Genomic DNA, 17,486 nt, shown 5'->3' with positions numbered 1-17,486 from the left:
GCATGTGGGATCTTCCCGGACCGGGGCACGAACCCGCGTCCCCTGCATTGGCAGGCGGGCTCTCAACCACTGCGCCACCAGGGAAGCCCTCAGTGAGTGCCTTTTTTTCTGAACATTTTTTTCTGCCTCCTTACAAATCATTTATTGAGAAATTAAAGAAGGTAAATATAAGAACACAACAAAGAAGACAAAAAGTCTTGTTTCCTTTATTTTTTTCCTGGCTTGCTTTTCCTTTTGATCTCTGCTATTACTCTCCAACTGAATGGACAACAACCCCAAGGGGGTCTTTGAGAAATTTAGAATAACCAAATAAACCAAATAATCCAAAACTGGACACTCCATCTTCTTCCTCCCCTCCTAGCTGTTGCAGTTTAAACCTGGTTTCTCTGTAGCTTCAGGGGGTATATTCTCATGAAATCAGCTACTGCAAGAGTTGTTCTGTTATCTGGCAGAGAGTTTCTGCCTAGTAAAGCCCTCCGTGGCCTTTATTTTTCCCACCGCTCACTCTCTCAAAGAGATTTTCTCTCTGTGGAATTGCAAATCTCTGCATTTCCCCTACAGATTTATCACTTGTAAGAAAGTATTTGGAAAGAAGCCAGTGAGAGATATGACTAATAGAGAGCATTTAATGAATGCATTTTTAAAAACAAAAGCCATGAGTATCCTATGGTTAAAAAGAAAAAAAAAGAAAAAGAAAAAAAGGATTTTCTGTTTCCACATTTTCCTGGCAGTGACGACATTCTGAATGCTTGCCAGTGAAATATATCTCCAGTATAATATTTTAGTTGACTCTTGGTCACTGCTAATGTCTTATTAGAAAGCTCTAGTTTTTAAAAAGTCACGTTTCTTTAAATGTGTGTTTTTGTTTGTTTGTTTGTTTGTTTTGCGGTACACGGGCCTCTCACTGTTGTGGCCTCTCCCGTTGCGGACAGCCAAATGTATTTGATTTTTTTAAACTAAGTGAACAGCCTTTATTTATTTTCCGAATATTTATATCTCAGTTACTATGATGTAATGCTTAGAAAATAGTCACTGTCCTTTCTCAGGAATATGACTTCAGCAGTTTCCCCCTCTCTGTACAATACCGTGAATTTCCCCATCTCCAAGGGATTGTTCTCATTTAGCATATCATCATGCTCTTGTTTTTCCTATCTTAAAAAAAATTTTTCCTTCCTTTTGAACCCATTTTCTCCACTGCTACAGTCCTATATTTTCACTCCTCTTTGCAGTAAATCTTCAAAGTTGTCTGTAAGTCCTATCTCCAGTTCTCTTCCCTTCCTCCCCCTTGAATCCACTTCATTCAACTTTTACTCACTCCGTTCCACCAAAACTACCCTTTCAGGTTGCTCAATTCAGTGATTTATTCTCAGTCTTCATCATACTTGACCTATCAGCATAATTTGACAGTTGATCATTCCTTCCTCCATGATATACTTTTTTTTTTTTTAATTTATTTTATTTATTTTTGCTGTGTTGGGTCTTCGTTTCTGTGCAAGGGCTTTCTCTAGTTGCAGGGAGCAGGGGCCACTCTTCATCGCGGTGCGCGGGCCTCTCACTATCGCGGCCTCTCTTGTTGCGGAGCATAGGCTCCAGACGCGCAGGCTCAGTAGTTGTAGCTCATGGGCCTAGTTGCTTCGCGGCATGTGGGATCCTCCTAGACCAGGGCTCGAACCCGTGTCCCCTGCATTAGCAGGCAGATTCTCAACCACTGTGCCACCAGGGAAGCCTCCGTGATATACTTTTATCATTTGGCTTCTGGGATACAACATTCTTAGTTTTCTTTTTCTTTTTTTTTTTTTTTGCAGTACGCGGGCCTCTGACTGTTGTGGCCCCTCCCTTTGCGGAGCACAGGCTCCGGACGCGCAGGCTCAGTGGCCATGGCTCACGGGCCCAGCCGCTCCGCGGCACATGGGATCTTCCCGGGCCGGGGCACGAACCCGCGTCCCCTGCACCGGCAGGCGGACTCTCAACCGCTGCGCCACCAGGGAAGCCCCTTAGTTTTCTTCCTACCTCACTAGTTGTTCCTTCTCAGTTTTCTTTGCTGATTCTTCTTCTCCCTCATCTTAGTATTGGAGTGCCCCCAGGTCTCAGTCTTTGATCCTCTTCACTTTTTATATCAATTCTAATCTCATTTAGTATTTTGGCTTTATATATCATCTATACACCAGTAACTCCCAAATTTATATCTTTAGCCTAAATTTCTCACCTAAACTTCAGAATCATAATTATAACTGCCAAGTTAACAGTCCAATTGGATGTCTCATAGATATCTCAAGTTTAATAGGTTTTAAAACTGAGCTTCTGAAATAATGCCACCCAACAGCAATGAGCTCATGTCCAGTTTCTAAATACCATTTCCCACTAAAAGGAACCACTACTCCTTGGAGAACTGGCTGATTCCAGGGATAGGGCAGAGAAAGTGCAAGATGAGCCTAGGGCATCTTGTGGAGCCAGAAAATAAGGAAGTGCAAAAAAAAAAAAAATGCAGGAATTCCCTGGCAGTCCAGTGGTTAGGACTCTGCACTCTCACTGCCAAGGGCCCAGGTTCAATCCCTGGCCAGGGAACTAAAATCCCACAAGCCGCACAGCGCAGCCAAAAAAAAAAAAAAAATGCAGACATGTCAAAAGAACACAGATGCTAACATGAAGGCCAATGGTTTGGCCAAGCTCATTTAATAATAAAAGTAGAAGGAGTAATGGAAATGGAAAATGACCATTTGTCAAATAGCACAGTAATAATTCTTGTCTACCAGAATCATTAAGGGATGCTAAAATGGCGGGCAAATACACTCTGGGAAACAGGATACTTACATACTCTCAAAGTGTCTTAACCACAAGACACTTACTAATAATAATGGGAAAAATAGTAACTTTACATTGCAGAGGCCATGTTCAAAGTACATCACTGGTAAATGAGACATATAAACATCATGTACCTCCCTGATATGATGGGCTGAGAGGGGCACAGCATCACTTCTGTAGTAGTATTGCCAAAAATTCGCAACCTGAATTTAGTCATCAGCAAACATCAGACCAACTCAAATTGAGGGACATTTTACAAAATAACGGATTTGTATTCTTCAAAAGTGTCAAAGTCAGGAAAGACAAAGGAAGAATGAAGAAGTGTCCTAGACTGGGTATCATAGCAATGTTAATTTCCTGGTGTTGATAATTATTCTTTGGTTATGTAAAATGTTATCATCTGGGGAAGCTGGGTGAAGGTTATACACGAATTAATTGTAATAATTTTGCAACTTAAAAAAATCTAAATTTACTTCAAAAGAAAAAAATAATAAAAGGCAAACAAATTAAGAATATACTGAAACCTGATTTCCCCCTTCTGCAATCTGTTCCATCTCCATTGGTAGCACTTTCATTCTTCTTATAGTCCAGGCCCAAAACTTGGAAGTCAGCATCCTTCATTTCTCTTTTTTTCCTTCATACCCTAAATCCAGGCTACAGGGAGTTCTACGGGTTGTGTCCTCAAATATGTCCAGAATCTAACCACTTCCTATCACCTCCTCCTCTTGCCTCCCTAGTCCAGGATGCCGCCAGTACCTGCCTGGATTATTGCAACAGCTTTCTAACTGACATCCTCGATCCACCCCTTCTCTCAAAACCTTCTGAAGCCTCCCATTTCTTCCAGAGTAAAAGCCAAAGTTCTGACTATGGCCCATGAGGCCACACATGATCTGGTTTTGTTCACTCTGTGACATCTTTTCCTGTTACTTACTCCATTCCAACTACTCTGCTCTTTCTGCTGTCTCTCTCTCTTTTTTAAAAAATTATTTAGTTATTTATTTTTCTTGTGGTACAGTTGATTTACAATACTATGTAAGTTTCAGGTGTACAACATACAAGAATTTTGATTCACAATTTTTAAAGTTATACTCCACTTATAGTTATAAAATATGGGCTATATTCCCTGTGTTGTACGATATATCCTTGTAGCTTATTTATTTATTTATTTATTTATTTTCTGTGGTACGCGGGCCTCCCTCTGTTGTGGCCTCTCCCGTTGCGGAGCACAGGCTTACGCGGGCCTCCCTCTGTTGTGGCCTCTCCCGTCGCGGAGCACAGGCTCCGGACGCGCAGGCCCAGCGGCCGTGGCTCACGGGCCCAGCCGCTCCGCGGCACGTGGGATCCTCCCCGACCGGGGCACGAACCCGTGTCCCCTGCATCGGCAGGCGGACGCGCAACCACTGCGCCACCAGGGAAGCCCCGCTTATTTATTTTATACAGTGTAGTTTGTTCCTCTTAATACCCTGCCCTTGTCTTGCCCCTCCCCCACTTCCCTCTCCCCACTGGTAACCACTAGTTTGTTCTCTAATACCTGAGTCTGTTTCTTTTTTGTTATATTCACTAGTTTTATTTTTTAGAGTCCACGTGTAAGTGATATCATATAGAGTATTTGTCTTTCTCTGTCTGACTTATTTCACTAAGCATAATACTCTCCAGGTCCATTCATGTTGTTGCAAATGGCAAAATTTCATTCTTTTTTATGGCTGAGTTGTATTCCATCATATATATATATCTCACATCTTTATCCATTCATCTGTTGATGGACCCTGCTATCTCTTGAACCCAGCAGGTGTGCTCTTCCCTTAGAGGCTTTCCATTGGCCGGTCCCTTTTACTTGAATGCTCTCTCCCCACACATTCCTTTGCTAACCTTCTCATCTTTTTCAAGCTTTTGCCTAAAGGTCTTTTTCTCAATGAGCCTACCAATGTAGGCTTAAAAATTGCAAGTCCATCTTTAAAAATTGCAATATTCGGGCTTCGCTCGTGGCACAGTGGTTGGGAGTCCGCCTGCCGGTGCAGGGGATAAGGGTTCGTGCCCCGGTCCGGGAGGATCCCACATGCCGCGGAGCGGCTGGGCCCGTGAGCCACGGCCACTGGGCCTGCGCGTCCGGAAGCTGTGCTCCGCAACGGGAGAGGCCACAACAGTGAGAGGCCCGCGTACCACAAAAAAAAAAAAAAAAAAAAAAAAATTGCATTCTTCATTCTTGGTTCTCCTTAATGTGCAGCATATTTTTGGCCATTTTATCACCTCTGAACACAATATATAATTTTTATTTATATCATACTTATTATGTATTATCTATCTCTACCTGCTGTCATATAAACTGTTAAGAGGGCTGAGATCTTGGTCTGTTTTTTTTTTTTTTTTTCCCCCGAGTGTTAAAACCGTCCTTGGTGCACTGTATATACTCAATAAATATATTATTATATAACTCAGTAATTTTGTTATTTGAGTCATATATTACTGAAGGACAGAGAAAACATCATATGTCTCTTTACCAATCAGGGAGCTAGACAACTGTTATAAATTGTTTAAAAGCTAAGAGAATATGTAAAAATAAGATGAGCCAGGACTCTTGGTTGCAAGTGAAAGAAATCCACTCAAATTAGCTTCAGGGATTAAAAAGGGGGGATTTACTTGTTTACAGAACTGAAGAGCTCAGAAGTAAGTCTAGCTCCAGGCATGTGGATGTAGGGGGCTTACAGCTGTCCTCAGAACTTATTGATTTCTCCCTACATCGCTCAGCTCTACTTTCCTCCGAAATAGCCTGGGTCTCAGGCAGGTGTTCTCCACGTGGCAGCCCTGGAAGCTCCAACCACAGATTCTCCCACTTGACTGAGAGCCCAGAATTCACTCTGGCCTGGCATGGGTTACCTGCCGTGAGGCAAGGGAATGTGGTGATCTCGTGGCTTTGGCCCGGGCCACAGAAACAGCCCCCAAACCACCCATAGTGAGAGTGGGAGAAGGAAAAGGTACAATTAATTACAGAAATGAGCCAAACCAATTTGTGTAAATTGATAGAATAGTTGACATTAGAAGTATAGCACTCTGACCTCTAGTGGTTAGATTACATGGAGAAAATTCAGCATTAGCCCAAAGACAACAGCAGGTTAATTTATTTCACATCATGTTTTATATAATCTTTTCTCAGTTTATTTAAGAACATCAGTGTCCTTCCCTTTTATCCTCTACATTGAAGCATTCACCTGTTTGGGGCAAATTTTCTTTTGACCGTTCTTGTCTCCTTTCTTTTTTCTCTATTTCTACGATCACCATCTTTCTTCTTCGTTTCATATTTAGACCACTGTGATAATCTCCTAACTTATTTCCTTATTTTTAATCCTTTACGAAAACAAACACCTGAAAAGCCTTGCTTAAAAACTGCTTGAGTTGTATGGTGTCGAGCTGGGGAATTTACTCTGACAATTTACCAGATCCAATCAAAATTCCTGGGTCTAGCATTAATTTTCATGTGCCCCCTCATCCTTTTGTAATTAAGAAATTCCAGTTAGCTTTCCACCACATGCAGTGGGAAGCTAACATAAATAATAATATATTTGCATAATACATGTTGACCTGCTGAACTTTAAAAATTGAGAACACATACTTATCTCATATATAATAGATTAATCCATTTTAAATTTCATTCTACTAAACTTATCTAATATTCTACACAGAAAATTTCATATACACTTACTATCGCTTTTCAAGAGTGAATTAAATGCATGATTTATTTATCATAAAAAGATACTGATTGGAACACATTTATAAGTACACTAGCTAATTACTCAAATCATAAGCTAAATCTAAAATATGTGCTCCTAAAAACAAAAAACAAACACAACAAACAAAAATAAGATATGTACTCCTAAATTTTTTTTTAATTAATTAATTTGTTTTTTATTTTTGCATTGGGTCTTCATCGCGGCATGCAGGCTTTTCTCTAGTTGCGGCGAGCAGGGGCTGTTCTTTGTTGTGGTGTGCAGGCTTCTCATTGTGGTGGCTTCTCTTGTTGCAGAGCACAGGCTCTAGGGCACATGGGCTTCAGTAGTTGTGGCACAAAGGCTCAGTAGTTGTGGAGCACAGGTTTAGTTGCTCTGTGGCATGTGGGATCTTCCCGGACCAGGGCTCGAACCTGTGTCCCCTGCACTGGCAGGCGGATTCTTAACCATTGCACCACCAGGGAAGCCCCTGTGCTCCTAAATTTTTATAACTTAATTTTATTCTTTCTTGGTTAGTGGCTGAGATGGTAAGAATTCTCTAACTTCATTATTGCCCACATTTTCTCTTTGATTTTCACTGTAAAGAATATGAAAAGATTGAGTTAATTACTCTGAAGGTTTATAGATTTTATTGCACATTTCCCTTATCATTCTTTTCTTTTTTCTCTCCAATGTTTTTCTTTATTTGAAATTTTGCATTTTTAATGAAAGTATACAGTTTCTTTCTTCTGAAGTATAGAGTAAAAAAAAAAAAAAAGTCCCTGAAGTCAGACTGCTTAAGCTTCAGTTTTCTCTTCTGTAAAAAGGGGATAATGAGGATAATAATAGTACTCCTAATTTATAGGATAACTTATAGAGTCATTGTGATGAAAACATTTGATAATTCACATAGAGGGCTAAGGATGGTTACTGGCACACACATATAAGTTCTCAAAAAATGTTAGGTTTTACTATTATTTTATAGATTCACTTGCATTTTTAGCATGTCTTTGTATACACGAATTGGTTTGTCTACCACCAACATTTATAAGGCATTTAATATTATATTGTTGGCTGAAAAAAACAATAACAATATGGAGTGTCTATTCTTATGAAGTTTACAATCTAATTTGAGAAACAAAGCATAAATATTTAAAATTTGTAAACAAAATGTGGTATATACATATCATGGAATATCATTTCGCCTTAAAAAGAAAGGATATTTGACATGCTACAACACGGATGAACCTCAAAGACATTATACTAAGTGAAATAAGCCAGTAACAAAAGGACAAATACTGTATGATTCCCCTTATATGAGGAACTTATAGTAGTCAGATTCATACAGACAGAAAGTAGAATGGTGGTCATCAGGGGCTGGGGAAAAGGGGGATTAGGGACTTATTGTTTAACAGGTTGAGAGTGTAAGTTTGGGGAGATGAAAATGTTCTGGAGATGGATGGCTGTGCAAAAATGTGAATGTACTCGATGCTACTGAACTGTTCACTTAAAAACGGTTAAAATGGTAAATTTTACGTTATGTATATCTTAACATAATAAAAAGATTTAAAATTTAAATATTCATATGAAAGAAAATACTACAGTGTAACAGATAAGCCAGTAAATTATAAATTATCAAATGTCATTTTATTTATAAAGTACATCCATTTATTTTTTGAATAAATAATACATCTGCATGGTACAAAAATAAAAGGTACAAAATGATATACAGGGAAAAGCAAATCTTCCTTTAGCCACTCAGTTCCTTTTCACAGAGACATGACGCCGTTACCAATTATTTATATATTCTGCCACAGATTTTATACATGTATAAAACTGTAGTTATAACTATAGTCATACACTCTATGCACTATGTTGCAAATTTCTTTTTCCACTTAAGAATAGATAGTGCATTAAATGCAACCTTTTTCTTTTTCAGGAGCTGTAGACACCATAAAGATATTTAACCAATTCCCTATTGAGAAGCCAGAGAGAGTTTTCAGTCTTTTGCTATTGCAAGCAAACTTTCAAAGAATAACCTGGCACGTATGTCATTTCGTGTAACTGTGAGCATTTCCATAAGTTAAATTCCTAGAGGTAGTGTCACTGGCTTTTCAAATGATTCAGATTAAAATCATTTAATTTTAATTAAATGATTAATTAAAATTAATTAATTAAATTAATTTCACCAGAGAAGTACTGGTGTCAGTTGCTTTATCCCCAAACTTGGAAACTTCCTTGTATCCTCGTCTACACCTATCAATCTCTAAGTCTTGCCGATTTTACCTCCTCAGTCTCTTCTGTCCTCCCTTTTCATTTTCCCATTGCTCACAGCCAACAACTTGATTTAGGCTTTTCACTATTTCTTCATGTTGTCCTCAAACCCAGCCTCCTGAGAGAATATTCTGCTCAGACATTTTCATGCTACCCGATACATCCAGGATTAGGTCTAATGTCTTTATTTTAGCAAACAAGACTCACCTTAATCTGATCCCTGCACTTTCCTTTCCAGCCTTCTCTGCTATCATCCAACATTACTCTTTTTTGCTTTTATAATGTACAATAGTTTATAGTTTCAGGCCCCCATGCATTGGCCCTCACTGTCTCCCCAGTGTGGAATACCTTTGTCCATTTCCCTCACTTCACCCCTGGGGGAAGTCCTGATCTCTCTGTTGTGCCCCACAGGCCTCTTGCATTCATCTTCCATAGGGACTGCTCTTCTCTACTGAAGCTATATCCTTGCAGTAGCCTGGAACCGTGGTAGGGCGTGTCTTTCTTCTTTTCTAGCTCCAGCATCCAGCAAGTGCATATCATATGGTATGCACTCAATGAAATTTGTTTGAACTTAACCAGATCTTGGGGAGAAGGGGTGCACTCATTCATTGATTCAACATGTTTATTGCGAGGCTATTAAGTGCAAGATTATGAGCTAGGCAGTGGGATTACCACCAAGAAGAAGGTGACCCAGGGCCTACTTTTGGTCCTAGTGAAAGAGCTGGGGCAACATAAACACACAATTCTAATTCAGCTGGGTGAAGACTGCTGTGGACCTCAGGTCACAGTTCAGATTTTTTTTTTTGGATGAGCAAAGGGTGCCATTTTAGCTAGAGGGAAATGCACTAGGAAAGTCATTTACAAAATAAGTCAATTGCCCCAAATCACTGTGAAACCCAGAGTCACGCATAATTTCGACTTCCTGTTCATGGCTATTGTCTTCACTTTCTAAAGTGGAAATGCTTTTCTGGTAAACAAGGTCAGTGTCTGGGGTAAAGAATAATAAGGTGAGATAACTCATGTAAGGTAACCAGGTCAGAATCTGTATATACTCCATGAAAGTTGTCTTTCTCTGCTAAACTGCTTCTACTAGACTGCCTTCTAAGCATTAAAACAAACAAAAAAACAACAACAAAAAACCTTTCTTGGTGGTCAATGTTCTATATTAAGTTTAATCCAACTGTTATCTTTTTACCCTTCTCCATTTTCTTTAATACGACCTCTTTTCACAAAAGGTCGAGGAAGCTGGTAAAATGTAATGAAAAGAACAGATTATCTGGGAGTCCGGCAGAGTTGGGTTTAGCACAGAGGACAGTCACTACTACCAGAATCACTTTGGGCACGTAGTTAAACTCCCAGTTTCCTCTTTTGTAAAATAAGTATAATAATAAATAAGTGGGGAGATAATGTTTATGGAAAGCTCTGAACACAGTACCCGACACGTAGTAAGAGCTCAGGAGAAGTTAGCTATTAAACGATTCTAAGAACTCGAGGTCTTGAAGGTCTTATTTTCGTTCTGGCAACCAAAGGAATCGTTAAACGAAATCATTACTAAACCAAGTTGAACCTGAACGCGCACTTCCAGCGATGATGTAATTTGATCTCTCCGGGCCACCGTCTCCGAGCATGCGTAAAGAAACGTGGCGGGACGTATGTGTCATGGCGAGCTCCATCTAAAGTCGCTGCAGTTTCCGGAGAGTGGCGTTTAGGTTCTCTTACTTTTGGCTGGCTTGTTATTTCCTGACTGCTGGATAAGGGTGGCGGGTGGATCAGTGTGGGGCAGAGTTTGGCCAGAGTTCCTTTTACGGCGGAGCCTCGTTTCCCCAGTTTTAGTCTTTCTCGGGAGGTTTGCTTGTTTGTTTCGCAGTTAAAAGGGAACTTACCAGCTGGGCTGGGGGAATTGGGAGGCAGGTAGCGCTGCCAGAAGTGAGGACGGGTCTTTGGCCTTAGGTGCTGCAGGGCTGTGAGGAGTATTTAAGGGAACTCGTTGCTTATTGTCAAATCTAACTTCATTAGTTTTCCCACTTTCTGCGTTAGTGAGTTTGTGGGACGGAACAAGGCTTTCACAGTTACCTAGCTTTCACAGAGCTGTATCTCAGAAATTTAAACTGAAGTTGGTCTGAAGATTAGGTGTCTTGATTTTTCACTCTTCCTTCTTGTTTACTGATAAAACCTCTTTCTGAATCTCGGGACGACACGTGTCTTTCGTGTGTCAGGTGATGTGGATACTTACTTCATTGCCATATTTCTGTTTTGTAGTTCTCGGTATTACTTGAATCACGCAGACGTGTTGTAGTGCTGGATAGTATTTATTAACTACGGCCAGAGGCTGGATCTCAGTCATAGCAAATGTGGCAGATGTTAACACACCTGTCCTAATCAGAAAGAAATTGGGAGTAGCATGGAACATCATTAACCCTGATGTATAAAGTAGCCTTTTATGGAGTTTAATCCCTTTTAGGTAGTTTTAAAGAGTCCTTACTGTGGTTTGGTGAAGTTGTTGTGAGCTTGCTTTTTCTAATCAGTTTTTATTTTCCAGACTCATCTTTCAAGAAGATTTGAGACTAATTGCGAATAATCAAGGTACTCATTTATTTTAAGCCTTTTATGTTGGAGTGACGTGTTACATATTATAACGTGTAGAAACGTAGCCTAATTTTAATTTCTTAGTGATTTTGTCACCATCATTATCTGGAAACGCCAAGATCTCCCAATCACTAAATCCAAGAAACGTTTCCATTCATTTTACTTAACTTTGCATTACCTGCATTGAGCAGCACTGACCATGTCCACCTCTTTCACATGCTCGCTTCCTTTTCCTTTTGTGACCCACTGATTTTCTTCTTCTCTAGTGGCTTCTTCTTGATCTCCGTTATAGGCTGGTTCTCCTCTGTATGGCAGGTAGATATGGAGCTCCTTAAGGCTTGGTCCTGTCCTCTTTCCAATTAGAAGACATTCTGTTCTCTTTCTCTGGGTGAGCTAATGCACAACCTCATCAACATTGTTGTTCTCTGTCTTTTTTATTCTGGCCATCCTAGTGTGTGTGAAGTGGTGTCTCATTGTGGTTTTGATTTGCTTTTTCTTGATAGCTAATGATGTTGACATCTCATCATGTTATTGGTCGTTTGTATATCTTCTTAGGAGAAATGTCTGTTCAAACCCTTTGCTCATATTTTTCTTTGGGTTATTTTTCTGTTGTTGATTTGTAAGTGTTCTATATGTGTTCTGATACCAGACCTTTATCAGACATTTGATTTGCAAATATTTTCTCCAATTGTATGAGCTCTCTTTTCACTTTCTTGATGGTGTCCTTTGAAGCATGAAAGTCTTAAATATGAAAGTCTTAAACGTAAGTCCAGTCTGTTTTTTCTTTTGTTGCTTATTCTTTTGGTATCATAACTAAGAGACCAGTGCTTAATCTAATGTCATGAACATTTATACCTATCTTATCTTCCAAGAGTTTTATAGCATTAGTTCTTAAATTTAGGTCTGCAATCAATTTGAGTTAATTTTTGTATGCGATGCGAAGTAGGAATCCAACTTCATTCTTTGCATGTGGCTATCCAGTTGTCCCAGCACCGTTTGTTGAAAACACTACTCTTTTCCCCATTGAATTTTCTTGGCACCCTTGTTGAAAATAAGCTGACCAGGTAATATATTTTTGACAAGCATTCTAGATGATTTTATGAAAGAATAACTCTAGGACAGTGATTCTCAAACTTTAGTGCACATCAAAATCACCTGGAGGACTTGTTAAAGATTGCTGAGCTTTACTCAGTATCTGATTCAGTAGATTTTGAGTGGGACCCCAGACTTTTCATTTCTAACAAGTTCCCCAGTGACCCTAATTGTGCTGGTGTGGGAACCACACTGTGAAAACTACTGGTGTAGGACTTTGGTTCACAACTGTGGCAACACATATGAGAATTACTGGAAAGTTTTAAAAAATATTGATGTCCAGGCTCCGTTCTAGCGATTGATTCAACTAGCGCAGGGCTCAGTTTTCGGTAATTTTCCATAGCTCCTCAGGTGACTATAATGAACACTCAAGACTGAAAACCTTTGCTGTAGGAGAACAGTGGTTCTCAATCAGAGGTGTATAGTGGAATCACCTGGGCAGGTTTTACCTTCACATCCTTAAATTCCACTCTGGAGAATGGGGCCTGGGTATTTGCTATTATAAAAGGTCTCCTAATAAATCACCTCTGTAAGTAACCAGTACTCTATTATTCTCTCTTCATCATTTTCAATATCTCCTTTTTTCACTTACTGTATTTATTTCCTTTATTAAACTTGATTTCCTCTACCTTTGAGAAAAAACTTTATACAATCCTGTGGTTCATTTAACTACTATCTTGCTTTCCTTTTATTCTCAAACTTTCATTATTATTCACGTATTTAATAATTTCTGAAGGCTAACGATTCCATTTACCAGTTCGTTGGCAGTAAGAACTTGAGCTAATTAATAGTGATGAGTGAGTTTGTTCAGGTGCTTATTATATGCAGCCAGGTTTAGGAACCTCTGCATTATATATTTGTCTCTTTTGTCTCCCTAGAGTGAATTTCTGGAACTGGAATTGCTGGGCAAAAGGATATAAGTTTTAAAGTTTGATATGTATTGCCAGATTGCCCTTCAGAAAGGGTATGTCAGTTTTACCATGCTTTCTGCTAACAGTTGGGTGTTTGTCAGTCTGTTATCAGTGGGGTAGATGGAAAATAACTCCTTGTTTAAACACATGCCCTTAGTGTGTTTGAGCATTCTTTCCTATGCTTAATGGGTATTTGCATTTCTTAAGTGTGTTGATGGTTTTGCCTTTGCCCATTTTTTTCTGGAATGTTTTTCTTTCTTAGGGTTGCGGTAGACTCTTGCATTATTTGTGCTTTGCCAATGAGGCAGAGCCATGTGGGGAGAGCTTGGTGTTGAGAGAGGGCCTAGGTTCTAATTTTAGCTCTATCAGTGGACAAATCTTTTAGCTCCTCTGGATTTCAGTTCTGTAAAATAAGAGGCTTTGCAGTGTTCCTTGCTTCCCTAACTCTGATATTGTATGTCTACTGCAGTGGACACCTCTCATCTCTCTTCTTCCATACTGTTTCCCTTCAGTGGATCCATAAGCAGTTGTGTGTGGGATGTAAATATTGTGTAATTAAAAAAAATTAATATATGTCATTCAATTTATAATCCTTCAGTAGTTCTTTAGTAACATTGAAAGACACTACCTGGTCTTAGCCTTTCTCACTTAACTATGTTATTTCTTAGAGTCATAGTTTATAGAAGAAACCTTAGGGGTTAGGTATTTATTTCACCTTCCCACCTACTGTAAGAATTTCCTCCTATGTTATAGAAAGACTAGCTAAATTCAGCTTAAGCAAGTGTTTATTTATCCATTCATTCAACAGATACTCTGCGCCTGCTGTGTGCTAGGCATTGTTACAGGTGTTGTAGATATAGTGGTGAAAAAGAGATGACACCCTTGTTCTTATGGAGCTTACACTGTAGTGAGAAAGACAGATGCAGTTATATATATGGAGTCAGGTAGGTAAGTGTTATGAAGAAAAGTGAAGCATAAAGTGGGCTAGAGGCTGGTGAGAATGTGTGGGATGCCTAATCAGTGTGTCCTTGTTTTAGGGTGATGAGGAAAAGGCCTCTCAAAGGTGTCATTTGAGTAGAGAAGTAGGCAGCAAGGCATACGAATATCTGGGGATGATATTCAAGGCAGAGGAAGAGCAAGTGTGAAGGCCCTGAGTCAGAAGCTAGTTTGGCCTGCTCAGAGAATGTCTGAAAGATTATTACAGTTGGGGTAGAGTGGGAGGTAGCAGAGGGGGCATATTTTGTTAGACTGGGTAGTGTACAGTAAAAAGTATTTATTGAGAAGCTGCAGTGTGCTAGACAGTTCTAGGCACCGCCTGGGATAAAGCAGTGAACAAAGCACCCAAAAGCCTTTACCTCCCCCGCGCCCCCCCTCCATCCCCCCGAGAGTATATATCCTAGTAGAAAGAGATAGTAACAAAATAATGAAGATATTTTCATGGAGGAAGAAATTTTCCTCTACCCTTCTAGGTTCTTCTGGCTGGTCTAAGAATTAAACTGACAGATTAACAGGAGGCAAATCAAACGAAAGTTTAATAACATGTATACATGGGAGAGACCCAGGCAAACAGTAACTCTCCCAAGTGGTTGAAACCCTTGCCTTAAACCCTTTTGTCTTCAGCTAAAGACGAAAGAGGATCTTGGGGGTAGTGGTTTGGGACCTCAGAGGGGAGGAAGGCAATTGCCATGCCATGGAAAAGCAAATGTTTGGTAACAGAGGAGTTTTAACAAACAGACTTTGCTAGGTTCCTCCCTGTCTGCACACGTAGTTCATACTTTAGTTATCTGTGGTGATTATTCCTTCCCTGGAACAGGTGCTCTGTTTACATTCTTTTAGGCATTTACTCGGAAGGTCAGTTTCTTCCTGAATCTTTTGGTCCTTGATTGTTTTCAGCTCAAAATAATCTGCGTGGCAAGCAGACATTTTGGGGTGGCAAGTTTGCTCCCCTGTAATATCTAAGCAGGTGGTGAAGTGCTGTGGTAAGGAAACAAGGCGGGGAAGGTGGATAGGAGGTGTGTGTACGTGGTGAGGTGGGAGTTGCTCAGGAAGGCCTCACTAGTGACATTTGAACAAAGTCCCAAAGGGCTTGAAGGCATTCCAGGCAAGACGAAGACCTTGAGATGAGTGTGTTCCTGGTGGGTGTGAACCAGCCAGGGTGCCCGTGCGGCCGAGCGGAGTGAGAGGGGAGAGCCGTAGGAAGTGGGGTCACAGAGGTAACAGGAAGCTGATTATGTCCTTGTAGAACTTTGTAGCAGTTTTTACTCTGGGGCTTTTTACTCTGAGATGGAATACCAAGGGAAGGTTTTGATCAGAAGCTTGAGAAGAATTTAGGTTTTAAAGGGATCCCTGGCTTACGTGCTGCAAGTGTCCTTCAGGAATTAAGGGTAGAAGCAGGGTGACTATTACAGTAATCCAGGCAAGAGTTAATGTTGGTTTGGACCAAGAATGTAACAGTGGGTATGGTCAGAAATAGATTCTGAATATATTTGGAAGGTCAAGCCAGCAGGCTTTTGTTGGTGGATTGGATTTAGGGTGAAGGAAAGAGAGGAGTCAGGGATGGTTCCAGGATTTTTGGCCTGAGTGGGTGGAAGGTTGGGATTGCCTTTAAGTGAGGTGGGGAAGGTTGTGGGAGGATCTGGTGTGATGTTGTTGGTTGCAGGTGGGGTAAGGTGGGGAGAGGATCAAGAGTTTTGTTTTTGACCTTTTAATTTTGAAATAACTATTAGACATTCAAGCAGGGGTGTTGAATAGGCAGTTGGACATCTGAGCCTGAAGTTCAGGGGAGGACTGGGGCTGGTTATATAAGCATGCAGTTGGTATTGCAAGGCCTTGGGACTGGATGAGATCACCTAGGGTGTGTCTGTAACTAGAGAAGAGAAGTCCTGTAATGGAGCCCTGGGGGCATTCCGATGTTGAGAAGTTGGAGAGATGAGGAGGAACCAGGAAAGGAGACCTGGGGAGTGGTTGACATGGTAGGAGGAGAACTCAGAGTGTGGGGTTCCAGAAGCCAGTGAAGAAGATCGCTTTAGGAGGGAATGCATGGACCATAGTGTCAGATGCTGCAGACTGGGTCAGGCGAGATGGCTGAGAATTGACCGCCGTGTACGCTGTTGTGAGTCACTGAAATCAGGACAGCAGTTTTGGTGGAGTGGTCGGGGTGAAAGCCCGGTTTAGTAGAGAATGGGAGGGGGGAATTGGAGACAGTTCTTGCAAGGAGTTTTCTTTTAAAGGATAGAAATGTGGTGGAGATAGTAGGTAGAGGAAGTGGGGTCCGGATAAGGTTTTTGTTTTTCAAATGGGAGAAATAACAGTATGTTTATACCCAGATAGTAATGATTCAGTAAAGAGACAATTAATGATGATGCAAGAAGAGGAAGCATGGCTGGAATTCTGTGCTCGAGCAGGTCAGAGTAGAGGGATTGTTCTAAGGGGGCTGGGCAGTTCATTCATTGTAACAGATTGCTAATGTGGGCAAAGACCCATTTCCCGGTAAGAGAATGAAGTCATCCATCTGTACAGAATGTGGGAGGGGATCTGAGGGTCAGCTTCATTCAGGCCTTCTGTTTTCAGTACCGTCAGTACCTCATGAGGAGGAGTTCTGTGAGAAATTAATTTTAAGAAAACTCTTAAGATCAGCGAGTTTAAGTTTCTTCACCGCAGCTCTTCCCAGTCCTTGCTCTACTAATGCATACTGGGAACCTGTAAGAGGCAGCCTTTCCCAAATTTATTTGACCACAGAACTATTTCTTCACTGATAGTTAATAAATAGAATGAATTTGGGAAAGACTAACCGAGTTCATTTCACCTTACCTATAGTTTGCTGAGTCGGCCAGGGCTCTTGTTTGCGAGAACAGAAACCCCAACTCAAATGAATTTGAGCCACAGAGGGAATTTACTAGCCCACGTGACTGGGCAGGGCAGGGCTGTATCTAGCTGCAGGCATTGGTTGGACCCAGTTGCTCAAATAATGTCAGTATTTGGGCTTCCCTGGTGGCGCAGTGGTTGAGAGTCCACCTGCCGATGCAGGGGACACGGGTTCATGCCCCGGTCCGGGAAGATCCCACATGCCGCGGAGCGGCTGGGCCCGTGAGCCATGGCCGCTGAGCCTGTGCGTCCAGAG

General features: G+C 40.8%; 1 protein-coding gene and 1 non-coding gene across 11 annotated transcripts in view; both read left to right on the top strand.

The window, feature by feature from the left end:
• The first annotated feature begins 2,492 nt into the window (after positions 1-2,492).
• Positions 2,493-2,565, top strand: TRNAE-CUC (transfer RNA glutamic acid (anticodon CUC)). Its single transcript has one exon. It is a non-coding gene; the product is annotated as a tRNA-Glu (tRNA).
• Positions 2,566-10,414: 7,849 nt separating this feature from the next.
• The window catches only part of CDKAL1 (CDK5 regulatory subunit associated protein 1 like 1), a 678,378-nt gene continuing 671,306 nt past the window's right edge, over positions 10,415-17,486 (top strand). For 6 of the 10 annotated variants that reach the window (XM_024121823.3, XM_028479372.2, XM_055079731.1 and 3 more), the window contains exons 1-2: positions 10,415-10,486; positions 11,317-11,360. The gene's annotated coding sequence lies outside the window, so the exon portion shown is untranslated. Of the gene's footprint in view, positions 10,487-10,602; positions 10,624-10,667; positions 10,994-11,316; positions 11,361-17,486 lie in introns of those variants that run through there. The other 4 variants (XM_055079734.1, XM_024121827.3, XM_055079732.1 and 1 more) reach the window with 4 other exon arrangements.

The sequence above is a fragment of the Physeter macrocephalus genome, chromosome 18, assembly GCF_002837175.3.
Source record: "Physeter macrocephalus isolate SW-GA chromosome 18, ASM283717v5, whole genome shotgun sequence".
Lineage (NCBI taxonomy): Eukaryota > Metazoa > Chordata > Mammalia > Artiodactyla > Physeteridae > Physeter > Physeter macrocephalus.
This window is presented reverse-complemented; position numbering and strand designations above follow the sequence as displayed.